This window comes from Oncorhynchus gorbuscha, unplaced genomic scaffold, assembly GCF_021184085.1.
Source record: "Oncorhynchus gorbuscha isolate QuinsamMale2020 ecotype Even-year unplaced genomic scaffold, OgorEven_v1.0 Un_scaffold_713, whole genome shotgun sequence".
NCBI lineage: Eukaryota > Metazoa > Chordata > Actinopteri > Salmoniformes > Salmonidae > Oncorhynchus > Oncorhynchus gorbuscha.
This window is the reverse complement of record NW_025745775.1, coordinates 184,053-201,376: the sequence shown is the minus strand read 5'-3', so window position 1 is coordinate 201,376 and position 17,324 is coordinate 184,053.

Here is a 17,324-nt window from a genome sequence, read left to right as displayed (position 1 = left end):
TGAGTATCTGGAGCATCGGAATTTGTGGGTTTGATGACAGGCTCAAAATGCTCAACGCTGTGTACTACTCCCTTCACAGAACAGCACAAACTGCCCCTAACCAGAATAGAAAGAGGAGTGGGAGGCCCCGGTGCACAACTGAGCAAGAGGACAAGTACATTAGAGTGTCTAGTCTGAGAAACAGACGCCTCACAAGTCCTCAACTGGCAGCTTCATTAAATAGTACCCGCAAAACACCAGTCTCAACGTCATTAGTGAAGAGGCAACTCCGTGATGCTGGCCTACTAGGCAGAGTTCCTCTGTCCAGTGTCTGTGTCCTTTTTCCCATCTTAATCTTTTCTTTTTATTGGTCAGTCTGAGGTATGGATTTTTCTTTGCAACTCTGCCTAGATATTCCATAACAAATCTTCCGTTTCCAGCTACACTGTATTTCTGATCAATTTTATGTTGTTTTAATGGACAAAAAATGTTCTTTTCTTTCAAACTTTTGAACGGTAGTGTATATCATTCATATTAGCCTTCAATAACCATTCATACTTCCTTACCATTGTTCTTGGCATGTGCCACCTCTGCTCACTCTCAGTGCAACTATAGATGGGGAAACTGTGACAATACAGAGGCGGATGCAAGATGCAAGCAACGATGGTTTAATGAATACAGTTTACAACAGCAACAGGACAGACTGTACTCAGACGGAATCCGACCCAGGGACTAGGGCGCATCTTCCAATGATAGCGTGCTGAGAAATTCAGGGGAGTGTGTCCGGATGGGTAGGAAGGAGCACAGCAGATAATCCACACAAGGGCGGCGAGAGAAGAGCACAGACACACGACACAACCTCAGGGAAGTAACAACGATCTGACAACAAGAAACACTGGTTACAGAACATATAAAGGGAAGATAAGTGGTTCCAGCTGGCGCAGACAATCAGGCCGAGATTGGGAACCACGCCCACACAAACACGAGAGAGAGAGAGAGAGAGAGAGAGAAAGAGAGAGAGAAAGAGAAAGAGAAAGAGAAAGAGGATTCATGAACCGTGACAGAAACTGCATCCCAAATTGAGAGTAGTTTGCTGTCTGGTTGAGCAGTGCAACTGTGTGGTTGCACAAAGTACTCCCATTAACACAGGAGCAGCGGCAGTGACTCCTTTAACACAACAGTGCTATTCAAATGTAGGTAAGTAAACAAACCAAGAACAATAGAAACAGACTGACAGCTCAAAGAAAGAAATCCTCAAACTAGTTTCTGGGGAGCCTATTCTAAATTCACACCTTAAGTGAATTATTTATAACGTGAAACTTAAACTGTGCTATGTTGACTACACTATCTAATCAATTTTTTTAAAATCAATTTCCAAGTAGCCTCGCCGTGCTGCCATCCTGTTAGAAGGTTACAGATCATTTTATTACCGTGATTAATATGGATTTTGTTTGTGTTCCATGCTGTTTATCGCCCCCCCCCCCCTAGTGGAGCTTTCTGGTACTTAGAAAGACTGTAAGGAAACGCAGAGAAGCAGCTAAAAACAACGCTACGCTGCAGTTATTTCTTGCCACGCATCAGCCTCGGAAAATATTTGTTTGTAAATTCGATTCAAGCAAATTGCTAGTGATGATAATCTTGTTATTGATAGAATTGCTTACTTATCAATGTTAGTTGGTTGCCTTGCCTTTCATGTGTGCCATCAGCTGTATTACTTTGCTCGTGCCTCATGTAAATGAATTGTAAAACATGCAATACTGTAGTTTTGTAACTGTTTCTAGTGTAATATGCTTTGTTATTGTACAGAGGTGGTTGCACATTATTAGACTAATGAAAGGAGTTAGCTAATTGTTACTCATGATACTTGGCTATATGGTTTGGCAACATGCTGTTTCAGTATGATATGTTGGATAAAGGAATAAAGACAGACACCAATGTCAAGTTCAATAGCCTTGTTTGTGCATTGTACAAATCCCTACACATGGAGTCCGGGGAACAGTCTGGCTAGTCGAATACCTATCAACTAGACTCCGTAACATCATCCTTTTCAATAGAAAGTGCAAACATAAAGGCATAACATTAAGTTCTTAGCAGTCAGGTCATAACAATAGAAAAAGCATGACATTTTCTTTTTACTTCAGTTGTCATCTTCCTTTTTTAATTTTAGTTAATTATTTAATAAAAAATATATATATTTTAATTAACCGAGGGCAAGTTAACAGTCTCCGTTAACAGAGTAAGCCTGTCTGGTGGCTTGCACAACCAACCTGTGAGTAAGTATTGGCTCTGACAGGGGTAGGATTAGGGCCACGAGCTGGAGAGCTTGCTGGGGTAGAAGCCTCACCTTCAGTTGGCTCATGTCTCAATTCTGCGCCCCTTACCCTTAGGCCTGGACTGTGATCCAGCTCATCTAGGTGAGTGTATGGCGTGTTCTGGTTTGTCTGCTCTGCTACGTGTAGATCCACCCGATTGCGACGATAGAGGGGGCCACCAACATCCACCAGGTAAGAACGTGATGCAACTCTCTGCAGGCATGTGCCCAGCCTCCAAAGTCCTGTGTGGTCTCCCGGCAGCGGTTTCATCCTTATCGTTTCACCCACCTCCAGCTCTGGTAGGTCTCGAGCAGTCCGGTCTTAGAAGCACTTAGCGAGCTGCTTTCTGTGACACAGTTTGTCCGTGACGCCATCCATGACTCAGTGCTCAAGTAGCTTGTTAGCAATGGGGATGGTAGTCTTCAGACGTCTGGACAGAAGGCGTTGTGCTGGGCTACTGTCCATGGTTTCGGGGGGTGTGTTCCTCCACTGTAAGATCGCCTTCCATGGGTCGTTACTGTCGCGCAAGGCCCTGCTTAACAGGTTTTTTGCAATCTTGACAGCTGATTCTGCCTTGCCATTTGCTTTTGGGTGTCTTGGAGAGGAGGTCACGTGGTCAAACTCCCATTCTGAAGCGAAAAGCTTGAACTGTGCAGTGAATTGTGGGCCATTGTCCATTATTACCTTGTCAGGCTGACCTTGCCTTGCAGACAGGGAGCAGTTCAATTTCTCAAAAGTCAGAGTAGTGATCAACCATGAGAAGATAGTCCTTTTGTCTGTGGCTGAATAAGTCCAATGCTGACGATTTGCCAGGCCCTTGTGGGCAGTTCGTGTGACATCATGGTTTCCTTTTGCTGTTCATGAGCGTACTCGTTGCATGTGGTACAGTTGCTGACAAAGTCTTTCATTTCTGCTTGCATGTCTGGCCAGTATAATGTTTCACGAGCTTGGCGGTAGCATGTGTCACCTCCAACGTGACTGGAGTGTATGCAGGTAAGCATCTCTGGACGTCATGATTTGGAAATAATGACCTTCTGACCTCTGAACAAGACACCATTTTGCATGCTGATCTCATGCAAAATGGTATTCTCCCACTGTGAAAGGTGTCTCCTTTTTCAGGAATTGCCATTCTGCGAGAGCCATGGACTTCAGTGACTGTAGGTGTTCGTCCTTGTCAGTGTGTTGCCTGATCTGGGCTAGGCAGTGATCTGTGATGTTTAAGTATTCTGCCTGATTGATCTGTTGAACATCTTGTTGTTCCTGCTGTAGAAAACAGATGGCCTGCCGCTGATAGACAGTGCCTCTGCCTGTACATTGTGTTGTTCCCCTCCTCAGCTAATGTACATCTCTGGTCCTGGCTTGTAAATGACCGTCGGGAGTCAGGAGCATGCTTTGAAGCCTCTTGGGCGCATTGAGGAGAGGTTTACTGAATATGGAAATGAGTGGTTTGTGGTCAGTTTCAGCGGTGACCAGCTCTCGCTCATATAAGTATTGATGGAATCGCTGGCAGGAGAAGACGATGCTGAGGCACTCTTTCTCAATTTGTGCATAGTTTTGTTCGGTGGGGGTGAGCGCTCTCGAGGCATACGCAATGGGCTGACCTTCCTGCAGAAGGCAGCATCCAAGTCCCCTTTGGCTGGAGTCGCTCTGGATTGTGACAGGCTTCATGACGTCGTAGTAGCGCAACACTGGCATGGATGAAGCCAGAGATTTCAGCTTCTGCACTGCGGCCTTGTGCTTGGGGAGCCAGTGCCATGGTGTGTCTTTGTCCAGCAACCGGCGCAGAGGCTCACAGACTGCTGATAGGTTTGGCATGAACTTTTACTCCTTTTGCATCAGACGGGTTTGGCATGTCGAGGATTGCTCTGACCTTGTCTGGGTCCGGCTTCAGGCCTTTTGCAGAGAGAATGTGGCCATGGAAGTGGACGTCTTTCACCTTGAACTGCAGCTTCTTCAGGCCAAGACGAAGCTTAACTGATCGGCAGCGCTCCACCAGTGCCACAAGCTTCACATCGTGGTCGCATTCTGCTTCTTCGTCTGTGTCACCACAGCCTACGACCAGGACATCATCGGCGATGGGTTCAGTGCCCTTGAGCCCAGCCAGTAACTCGTGCTGTTTGCGTTGGCATATCTCAGGCACCACTGAGACACCAAACGGGAGCTTGAGCCAACGTTTCCGACCCCAGGGGGTCCAGAAGGTAGTCATGAAGCTGCTTTCTTTGTCCATCTTGCATTGAAGGAATGCATCTTGGGCATCCACCAAGGTGAAAATCCTGGCCTTGGGAAGCTTTTAGAGGATATCCTCTAGTGTCGACATGATGTAGTGGGATCGTTTCAGTGCTTGGTTCAGATGCTTTGGGTCGATGCAGACCCTCAGCTCCTCTGTTTTTTTCACTATGACCATATTGCTGATCCAGACAGTTGGTTCAGTCACAGATGTCATGTGGCCATCGGCCTCATACTTGTCCAGACGGGCCTTCACAGTCACTTTCATTTGCAATGGGCACATTGTGAGGAGCACACTGGACTGGAGTGATGCTCTCATCCACTTCAAAGCGTACTTCCCCAGGCACAGATTCAAGGGCATGTTGAATACATCGTCATATCTGCTGAGTAGTTGTTCTTTGAACAGGGGTCCATGCTGGACATGATCCACAATGTGCAGGTCATTTGGTACAGTGAACTGCATCAGTCACAGGCGTTCGCATGTAGAGCCTGAGAGGGGAGGATGTTGACTGGTTTTCACAATCTCAAACTCCAGCTTGTGTTTGCGTCCCCGAATAACAAATTTGGTCTCAAAGGTGCCCATAGAGCTCATTAGCTCTCCTGAGTACAGCTTTAGTCTAGTATCGCTGGGCAATAGATGTGTGTCAGGTGCCAGATTGATTTTTTCTTTGTAGCTCATTACGTTGCATGTAGCACCCGAATCCAGTTGACATTGTTGTTGCTTGTTGTGTAATCGTAGTGTCACAAACCATTTCTTCCCTCTTGAGTGTATACCCCCAATGGATTCATGCATGTAAATATCACTTTCACTGTTCAGCTCTGAACATTGAGTGATATCATCAACACAGTGAATCTTGCCCTCGCTCACCCTCTTTTTGCTTTTGAGACACTTTTGCAAAGTGATTATTAGTTCCACAAGATCTGCATGGTTTTCCATAGGCAGAGCAGTGCTCTTTGCCACATGTGTGTAATTCTCACAGTATTTACAAGCTACGGGGCTCTCTGTGTTCACCGTTTGTAGTGAATTACTCTGCCTCGATTGGTTTTGTCTGAATGTCTGCCAAGCAACAGCGTAAACAGTATCAACGTCGGAGCGTGGGATTTCGATTTCCATTGCTCTCATTCTCATGCGCGTATCTTCATTTGCAATTCCCAGTACTATTTTGTCACGAATCAATTCATCTTTCAACCCCCCGTATTCACAAGTGGCGGATTTCTCTCTCAAACGGGTTACAAAGTTGTGTACTGACTCACCCTCTTCCTGTTTGCAGCTTCCGAAAAAACGAACCGCTCGTAAATGACTTTTCTGGCGGGTTTGAAGTAATTCTCCAATGCATCCAATATAGCCTTTGCATCACACTGTTGTCGTGCTGTGAGGGTGAGATTGTGCCGGTAGATATGCCTGCATTTGCTGCCCGTTAAACTTCTCAGAGTTGCAGCTTGTACCTCGTTGGGTTTCTCATGTAGACCGGTTGCCAGCACATAGTCCTTGATGTCATCCCTGAAGTTGTCCCAATTAGTATTCCAGTCCCCTGTGAGAACCATATCGCTGCCATAGCGATAGAATATTAGATTTCTTTGCCTTCAGTCATCGAGGTAGGTAGTGATGGTAGCTAGCCAGCTAGTTGATCAGTGTTGTGAGTAGGAAACGGAGTGTGTTCGCATATGGAACGTAACTGCGCCTATACTGTACTTAGCTACAAAAATAACAAACGTTTGTACCAACGTACCATATTTCAGTATGATTTGTTGGATAAAGGAATAAAGGCAGACACCAATGTCAAATTTAATAGCCTTGTTCAAGCATTGTACAAATCCCTACACATGGAGTCCAGGGAACAGTCCGGCTAGTCAAATACCTATCAACTAGACTCCGTAACACATGCCAGATACATGGTACCTTGGCACGTGCTTTGTATTTATGCAACTTTAACTTGAAATGTATAATGCACAGCTTCAGTATGTTGATGTGAATTGAATACTAAAGTATATTCTTTTCTATGTTTTGCAGTTTCACAACATAAACGTTTTCAATATATTCATTCAAGACAAGTCACGCCTTGGGAGTTTTATTGAAGACTTAGTTGTTAGCTATCTGTATAGTTTTGCATGGGAACGCAATTCCAGGACAGAATACTTGCCATTATTTTTAGGCACTTATTAATTCCCAGGAACTTGTTTGTAACAACCCAAACAGTAAAACGTTGTGCTTGCTATATTCATCCTACTCTCAAACTGTGTAACTTCTCGGATTTCCTCATTGACCTGTAACAAGTCACCCTCATGCTGATCTATCCTGTCACCTGATCTTTGTTGGAAACTGAGAAATACAAATAAAACAACTTAACCTTTTAGGAAAAATGACTACTTAAAAACCTCTAGAGGATTGGACCCTTTAAAAAAATGTTTAGCCTAAAATGACATACCCAAATCTAACTGTCTATAACTCAGGCCCGGAAGCAAGGATATGCATATTGCTACCATTTGAAAGGAAACACTTTGAAGTTTGTGGAAATGTGAAAGGAATTGATTGAGGAATTTTTAATCCCTTTTATGTTTTATTGCCAAAATCAATTCAATTCGCACTCATTTCTCATTTGTAATTCATGATAAGTTGTGAGTTTATCATTTGCATGAATTAGCAAGAGACCAGTCTTAAAAACAAGTTCAGCATTTATTCTTGATGAGTACTAAATGCTCACACACATTACCACAGGTTATAAACTGAAAATGACGTCAGCGTTTTCCAAACGTTCCGTTTCACAAACAGAGGGCCCCTCTAATTCTCAAGCCTCCGCGTTATCAGCACGAAGTCAAGGCCAGTCAGCATAAATCAACATTCCCGACCATTTTGGAGATGGCCCGTTCCCATCACCTGGAGATTTGTACAACTGAATGAACTTAAAGAACAGACCTTCATTGTTACTAAACTTCCTGACTACATTATATACAATTGTGAAAGGGAGCAAGAGGGACAGTACATTATAGCATTTGGACTAGTCAGTTTCTGATTGGAATGTATACATAATTAGTCATTTCAAACATATTTTCCTCTATCAGGAATGTAGGAGAATATAACACAATAAATTTGGTAAAAGATAATACAAAGGAAAAACCAACCGTTCTTTTATATTTTTTGTACCATCAACCTTGAAATGCAAGAGAAAGGCCATCATATATTGATCCAGCCCAGCTGAAATTTAGATTTTGGCCACTAGATGACAGCAGTGAGACTGATCAAGTGAACCATTGTATTTCTGTTCAAAATGTTGTACCAAGACTGCCCAAATGTACCTAATTAATTTATTAATAACTTTCCATGTTCAAAACTGCACTTTCCTCAAACAATAGCATGGTATTATTTCACTGTAATAGCTACTGTAAATTTGACAGTGCAGTTAGATGAATAAGAATTTAAGCTTTCTGCCAATATCAGATATGTGTATGTCCTAGGAAATGTTCTTGTTACTTACAACCTCATGCTAATCGCATTAGCCTACGTTAACTCAACGTCCCGCAGGGGACCCACCAATCCTGAAGAAGTTTTAACCTTTCTGGGACAGGGTCTAGTTTCCTAAATTTACGCCTGACTGACGTGCCCAAAGTAAACTACCTGTTACTCAGGCCCAGAAACCAGGATGTGCATATAATCAGTAGCATTGGATAGAAAACACTTTGAATTTTCTAAAACTGTTAAAATAATGTCTGAGACTATAACAGAATTGATATTCAGCCCCCTCCTGTACTCCCTGTTCACTCATGACTGCACGGCCAGGCACGACTCCAACACCAACATTAAACAGTGGTAGGCCTGATCACCGAATATGACGAGATAGCCTATAGGGAGGAGGTCGGAGACCTGGCTGTGTGGTGCCAGGACAACAACCTGTCCCTCAACATGATCAAGACAAAGGAGATGATTGTGGACTATAGGAAAAAGAGGACCGAGCATGCCCACATTCTCATCGACGGGGCTGCAGTGGAGCAGGATGAGAGCTTCAAGTTCCTTGGTGTCTACATCACCAACAAACTAACATGGTCCAAGCACAACAAGATGTATGTATATGTATATTTTTGTTGTTGTTGATATTTGTCCATCAAAGAGGGAGTTAGGTTATTTTAAAAAAATAATAATAATAATTTATACAAAAATCATAAAAATAGTCAAAATACAAGAAAAATATAATAACATTTTTATATATATATATATATATATATATATATATATAAATATATATATATAAATATATAACTAACATGGACAAAAACCTATTCAGGAGACTGAAACGATTTGGCATGGGTCCTCAGATCCTCAAAAGGTTCTGCAGCTGCACCATCGAGAGCTGGTTGCATCACTGCCTGGTATGGCAACTGCTCGGCCTCCGACCGCAAGGCACTGCAGAGGGTAGTGCGAAAGGCCCAGTACATCACTGGGGCCAAGCTTCCTGCCATCCAGGACCTCTATACCAGGCGGTGTCAAAGGAAGGCCCTAAATATTGTCAAAGACTCCAGCCACACTAGTCATAGACTGTTCTCTCTGCTACCACACGGCAAGCTGTACCGGAGCACCACGTCTAGGTCCAAGAGGCTTCTAAAACAGCTTCTACCCCCAAGCAAGGAGACTCCAGAACATCTAGTCATATGGCTACCCAGACTATTTGCAGTGCCCCTCACCCCCTCTTTACACCACAGCTACTCTCTGTTGTCATCTATGCAGAGTCACTTTAATAACTCTACATACATGTACCTATTACCTCAAATAACCGGTGACCCAGCACATTGACTCTGTATCGGTACCCCCCTGTATGTAGTCTCGCTATTGTTATTTCACTGCTGCTCTTTAATTACTTGTTAACTTTTATCTCATATTCTTATCTGTACTTTTTTTGTTTTACCTGTGTTGTTGTTTAGAGCTTGTAAGTAAGTAGAAAATGATAAATACCTTATTTACATTAAGACCCTTTGCTATACAACAAAATTGAGCTCAAGTTGTAGAAACATCTCAATGAGGATCAATGGATACAGGATCCATTGATCCTCCTTGAGATGTTTCTACAACTTGATTGGAGTCCACCTGTAGTAAATTCAATTGATTGGGTATCATTTGAAAAGGCACACACCTGTCTATACAAAAGGTCCCACAGTTGACAGTGCATGTCGGAGAAAAAAATAAGCCATGAGATCAAATTAATTGTTCATAGAGCGCCGAGACAGGACTGTGTTGAGGCACAGATCTGGGGAAGGGTACCAAAACATTTCTGCAGCAATGAAGGTCCCCAAGAACAGTGGCCTCCATTCTTAAATGGAACATGTTTGAAACCACCAAGACTATTCCTAAAGCTTTCCTCCCGAACAAACTGAGCAATCGGGGGAGAAGTGCCTTAGTCAGGGAGGTGACAGCTCTTGAGTTCTTCTGTGGAGATGGGAGAACCTTCCAGAAGGACAACCATCTCTGCAGCACTTCGTCAATCAGGCCTTTATGGTAGAGTGGCCAGACGGAAACCACTCCTCAGTAAAAGGCACATGATATCCCCCTTGGAGTTTTCCAAAAGGCACCTAAAGACTCTCAGACCATGAGAAACAAGATTCTCTGGTCTGATGAAACCAAGGTTGAACTTGCGGAAACTTGAACCATCCCTACAGTGAAGCATGGTGGTGGCAGCATCATGCTGTGGGGATGTTTTTCAGCGGTAGGGACTGGAAGACTAGTCAGGATCGAGGCAAAGATTAACACAGCAAAGTAGAGAGAGTTCCTTGATGAAAACCTGCTCCTGAGCAATCAGGACCTCAGACTGGGATGAAGGTTCATCTTCCAACAGGATAATGACCCTAAGCACACAGCCAAAACAACGCAGGAGTGGCTTCGGGACAAGTCTCAATGTCCTTAAGTGGCCCAGCCAAAGCCCGGACTTGAACCCAATCATACATGTCTGGAGAGACCTGAAAATAGCTGTACAGCAACGCTCCCTATCCAATCTGACAGAGCTTGAGAGGATCTACAGAGAAGAATGGGAGAAACTCCCCAAATTCAGGTGTGCCAAACATGTAGCGTCATACCCAAGAAGACTCGAGGCTGTAATCGCTGCCAAAGGTGCTTCAACAAAGTACTGAGTAAAAGGTCTTACAGTTGAAATCGGAAGTTTGCATACACTTAGGTTGGAGTCATTCGTTTTTCAACCTCTCCACAAATTTTGTTAACAAACTATAGTGTTGGCAAGTCGGTTAGGACATCTACTTTGTGCATGACACAAGTCATTTTTCCAACTATTGTTTACAGACAGATTATTTCACTTATAATTCACTGTATCACAATTCCAGTGGGTCAGAGGTGAAACATAAAATGTTGACTGTGCCTTTAAACAGCTTGGAAATTCCAGAAAGTTATGTCATGGCTTTCGAAGCTTCTGATAGCTAATTGACGTCATCTGTCAATTGGAGGTGTACCTGTGGATGTATTTCAAAGCCTACCTTCAAACTCAGTGCCTCTTTGTTTGACATCATGGGAAAATCCAAAGAAATCAGCCAAGACCTGATTAATTTTTTTTAGACCTCCACAAGTCTGGTTCATCCTTGGGAGCAATTACCAAACGCCTGAAGATACCACGCTCATCTGTACAAACAATAGTACGCAAGTACAAACACCATGGGACCATGTAGCCTTCATACTGCTCAGGAAGGAGACGTGTTCTGTCACCTAGAGATTAACGTACTTTGGTGTGAAAAGTGCAAATCAATCCAGAACAACAGCAAAGGACCTTGTGAAGATGCTAGAGGAAACGGGTACAAAAGTATCTATATCCACAGTAAAACGAGTCCTATACCGACATAACCTGAAAGGCCGCTCAGCAAGGAAGAAGCCACTGCTCCAAAACCACAAAACAAGCCAGCCTACGGTTTGCAACTGCACATGGGGACAAAGATCATACTTTTTAGAGAAATGTCCTCTGGTCTGATGAAACAAAAATAGAACTGTTTGGCCATAATGACCATCGTTATGTTTGGAGGAGAAAGGGGGATGCTTGCAAGCCGACGAACACCATCCCAACCATGAAGCACAGGGGTGGCAGCATCATGTTGTGCGGGTGCTTTGCAGCAGGAGGGACTTCACAAAATAGATGGCATCATGAGGATGGAAAATATGTGGATACATTGAAGCAACATCTCAAGACAGGAAGTTAAAGCTTGGTCGCAAATGGGTCTTCCAAATCCCATACGTTAATATTGAAATATAAATTACTTTACTCTCAAAATACTTCCACTATTCTAAAAATATTTCCACTTTAATCTCTATGGGTGGTGGTACTTGGATAATAGTGTTTGCATGGATAGTACTTTAAAAAGTGGCGACACTTAGAGATTAAAGTGGAAATATTTTTAGAATAGTGGAAGTATTTTGAGAGTAAAGTCATTTATATTTCAATATTAACATATGGGATTTGGTAATTATTTGCATGTCTCCCTGGCTACCTGTTACTGTGAACGCCCCAGTTGAAATGCTTGAGTTAGATGACTAGTGAAACTGTACATTAGAATTGGTTGATAAATTTTTTCTCTTCACTTGGCCTTAATACTCTTGCGTACTTCTTATTTGACATAACTATTGAGCATTAAAATAAAATGTGTGTGAGCCTGTATATTTCGGACTTATTTGTTTCATAGGCTATTGCATATTGCAGGCAATTATGACCGCAACAGGAATAATACCTTTACGTTACTTCAATACTCACATGAAATCTTCCCACCAGCCCGCCACTAATTGCTACTGGTCAGATTTCTGCTAACAAATCCAAGCCAAATCAATAGAGGTGCAACGGCTGGGGGTACTTGAGAAGAGGTTTGAGAAACTGTTAAATTAAACAATCCTCTGTCTTATTAGCACTAGCATCCATCCACTTGCTCCCACAGGCAGTGGCACATCTAAATAGCCAGTCAAGTGGAACTCTGTAGCTAAGATGTTGTCCAGGCTCCATGATGTTCCTGTGGACCTGTGGTGCAGCCATGAGACTGAGGCAGAGGATGATACTTTTACCCTAGTGAGACATGGGGTGTGTTCATTAAGGCACAAAATAGGTAAATCATTTTAACTTATGGTGCTCGTTGATGGCCTCTCTTAGCAAATAGTATTTTGTTTTAAATATTGCTGCTGTGCTCGTCTCTTGATACGTCGTCATTGTAAATAAGAGTCTGTTCTTAATTGTCTTCCTTGTACATATAAAGGTCAAATAAAATAAAAACATTTGCATGTGTTTGTATGTGAGATTCTGACTCCATTGTACCATTGTCTCCTCTGTTGGCAGCAGGGGGGAAGCAGGGAAATGTAAAGGTTTGGGCTGCACATCTGATGGACTCTGAGGAACTCAGCAGGAGAGACGATACTGCAGCTGAGGAGCCACCCTCTGGGCATATCCAGCTCTAACTTATGCTCTCTGCTCCATGACCTCGCTGAGGAACAGCGCTTCAACATCAGCTATCTCGACATAGGTAAATATCCCCCATTTTACTGGGGTCAGGAGTTTTCCTTACCATGGCCTGATTAGGAAAACTAGGCACTGGTGTTGTTCCTCATTTATCCATCACCACTCACTACTGTGTTATCTCTATAATTCACTCCTCAGCAATATTCCTTCTAATTTTGTTTCAGCAATGAGCAAATTTCAGGTCTGCTGAGTGCAAACTTGAATGTTGTGAAAATTCGGTGCACCTTTTTGCACCTTTTTGCGCGTGTTTACTTTGAACACTGAGACTGTACCTGCTTTAAGCTACAATGTTAACAGTGGCCATGTACAGTATATGATCAGACCAATAATATATTAGTTGTTGTATTACTTGTGATGCACAGCTGAGTGAGCATACATTTATTTTACTGGCTGATGGTGCCAGCATCAGATGGTCAGTCTCAGTGGCATGAGAGAGCAGCAGACTGAAGGTCCGCCTCTCAACATCCCTCTGCTCTCCCTTTCTTCCACTGACACTGACCAAAAAGGGACACAGTCTCCCTGATGATGGCGACACTTGAGTCATACTGCATTATTTCTGCCTCATGCACAAGTTCATGTTACTCCTATGAACAGAGAAAGTTAAATATTCCTCGCTATTAAAAAAAGACCCAGGCTGCTAATAATAACAATCACGCAAGCCAATATATACACTTTTCTACTCATTCATTACTGCTGCAGGGCTTGTTGTAGTGGAAATAGAGTGAGTGGACATAGGAAGTAGTTGCATATTAGGGCTTATAAAAGTGTTAAATACAAAGTTTTGACAGTGCTGAGTAAGAACTTAAACATGAACTCACTCATAAAACGGCATATCTTTGCTGTTTACTCTGGGCCTTCCAAGAAGGCAGAGTTTGTACCTTCAGACAGATTAAATGTTTCAAAATGGCAACAGTTCGCGCACAGGGCAGCTGAATCGGGTGTTTAAAAAAAATTGACTAGGAATGCCTTGGAGATCAACCAGTTAGTGACCACTGCTCTAGAAAGTTGAGTGAAGTTCAATATCGTGCTTCTCTCTGTGGGCTGATATTTCTGTGCAGCAGTCCCTGGGCAGTCTCACGGTTACTGTTGAGAGGGAACATTGCTCCTCAGTATTTAGTATCCTACATGTATGGCTTGACTCAGGCAACAAACAATAGAGGATTTGGTAATTAATAAACAGATCTGGCAACCAGGCTAGAGATGGTCTTTATTGTATTGAACCTAATGTAGGTTTGTTCAGTTTAACTTGTTGTTCAAGAGTGGCGTAGTCTGAGCGATCTATGCCAGTGTCTGTTAGAGCTATCCACTCAGCCAATCAGTGTGCCATGGCTTCACACCCAATCCGGACGCTGCCCGTGCAAGCGCAGCCCACAATGCACTGCAGTACCTTAAAATCATGGCCAGGGGGAAGTGAGCAGGAAGTGACTCCGTCTTCCAGACCCAACTCGCTCTCCATGGCCAACCTTGACACTGGTCACATGACAACGAGCTTCAATGCCATACAACACTCCTTCCGTGGCCTCCAACTGCTCTTAAACGCTAGTAAAACCAAATGCATGCTTTTCAACCGTTCGCTGCCTGCACCCGCACGCCTGACCAGCATCACCACCCTGGATGGTTCCGACCTTGAATATGTGGACATCTATAAGTACCTAGGTGTCTGGCTAGACTGTAAACTCTCCTTCCAGACTCATATCAAACATCTCCAATCGAAAATCAAATCTAGAGTCGGCTTTCTATTCCGCAACAAAGCCTCCTTCACTCACGCCGCCAAACTTACCCTAGTAAAACTGACTATCCTACCGATCCTCGACTTCGGCGATGTCATCTACAAAATTTCCTCCAACACTCTACTCAGCAAACTGGATGCAGTTTATCACAGTGCTGTCAGGACCCGGTTACGAACCCGGGTCTCCGGAGTGAGAAACAGTCACTTAACCAACTGAGCCACGAATAGTCGGCAGAACCCAGAAGATGAGGCAGACACAGCAGTACTTGAGACGGTGTATTTAATGAAGTAAAAAGTGAAGTTCTTCAGGAAAACATGTAACTCCACAACCTCAAAAGGAATCCTACAAGAACAAAGGTAATCCTCCAAGACAAAAAATGGTAAATCCACAAGGTGGAAGGTAAAGCACAAAAAAGCCTCAAAAGATACTCAAAAAAACAAACGAACAAGAACAAAAAACAGAATTCCACAAGAGAGTCCACCGGGATCAACAAGAGTTCTCAGAGTACTAGGGCTGGGTGCTAACATACAAACACAGAGCAAAGAACAGAGGAAAACAAAGGGTTTAAATACAATCAGGGGAAACGAGGCACAGGTGCAAATAATAATGGGGATCAAGGGAAAACAAAAGGTCAAAAGGCACAATGGGGGCATCTAGTGACCAAAAACCGGAACAACCCTGGCCAAATCCTGACAAGTGCCATCCGTTTTGTCACAAAAGCACCTTATACCACCCACCACTGCGACCTGTATGCTCTAGTCGGCTGGCCCTCGCTACATATTCGTCGCCAGACCCACTGGCTCCAGGTCATCTACAAGTCCATGCTAGGTAAAGCTCCGCCTTATCTCAGTTCACTGGTCACGATGGCAACACCCATCCATAGCACGCGCTCCAGCAGGTGTATCTCACTGATCATCCCTAAAGCCAACACCTCATTTGGCCGCCTTTCGTTCCAGTTCTCTGCTGCCTGTGACTGGAACGAATTGCAAAAATCGCTGAACATCTGCTATCTGAGCAGCTAACCGATCGCTGCAGCTGTAATATAGTCTATCGGTAAATATCCCACCCATTTTTACCTACCTCATCCTCATGCTGTTTTTATTTATTTACTTTTCTGCTCTTTTGCACACCAATATCTCTACCTGTACATGACCATCTGATCATTTATCACTCCAGTGTTAATCTGAGAAATTGTAATTATTCGCCTATCTCCTCATGCCTTTTGCACACAATGTATATAGACTCCCCTTTTTTTCTACTGTGTTATTGACTTGTTAATTATTTACTCCATGTGTAACTCTGTGTTGTCTGTTCACACTGCTATGCTTTATCTTGGCCAGGTCGCAGTTGCAAATGAGAACTTGTTCTCAACTAGCCTACCTGGTTAAATAAAGGTGAAATTTAAAAATAAAAAAACATCCACCTCTGAGGATGGAGCATCCTGCAATCAATGGTGGTCAAGGGACATGACCACTGATTGACCTATTCCACAAGTTTATCCAGAATTATCCATGATGAGGGAATTGAGATTTCTCCCCTCACACATCCCCAAAGTCCTTCTCTCTGTATTTTTTATTCCATTTCTATATGACCTGAAGATATGGGATTTTCTTAGAGGATGAGTCCCTATACCATTGAAGATATGGGCTAGCCCTTGATGCTCTCCTATGCCTCTGAAGATATCCCCCATAGCCTTAAATACCCTCGATTGCCTACCCTGACCATTCATTTGGATGGTCAGTCACCCACCTGCTTAGCTGTAACATGCTTAGAGAAAGACTGCTGGGAAAGGGCAGAAGACAATTTAAAAGAAAAAAAACAACAATTTACTGTAGCCTCAATAACCCTTTTTCACACCTAAAATGGTTCTCATTGATTGAAAAAAGACCTTGGTTGCCTTTTCATTACTAAGTACTTTGTCGTCGACCAAAAACATTTCTCCCCCATTATCACTTCCCCTGGATAACTGTTGGAAGAAGAGTGCTTGGTGCAAGTAAAGTATAATTTGGTGCACTTATAAAGTGGACATTTGGCGGCAGGGTAGCCTCGTGGTTAGAGCGTTGGACTAGTAACCGAAAGGTTGCAAGTTTGAATCCCCGAGCTAACAAGGTACAAATCTGTCATTCTGCCCCTGAACATGCAGTTGACCCACTGTTGCTTGGCCGTCATTGAAAATAAGAATTTGTTCTTAACTGACTTGCCTAGTAAAATTAAATGAAAAAAATATTACAATTTTAAATAGGAATTCTTAAATTGGAGACCTATGTATTTTTATCTACAAGACTCACCCGGTCTGTCTTTACATGCCTTGTCATTAGTTGGATTATACGGAACTATGTATAAGTGCTTTAGAAAAGTACTCTAACTATTAAGGTCTACGTTTTACATTTGAATTGTTTAACATCTGATGTGCAAAATGTTATTTTATGATTATTGGAAATACATTTTAAACATTGGGTACTTTACCATTGAATTTATTCATTTTCAGACCTCACAAAATCCAGTTTTAAATTGTGTGACAAGATTGCTACTGTGATTAAAATTTGTAATTTTAGGTCGTCACAAGTTTTAATAGCTGTTGAAGCAATGTTGTCTTATGT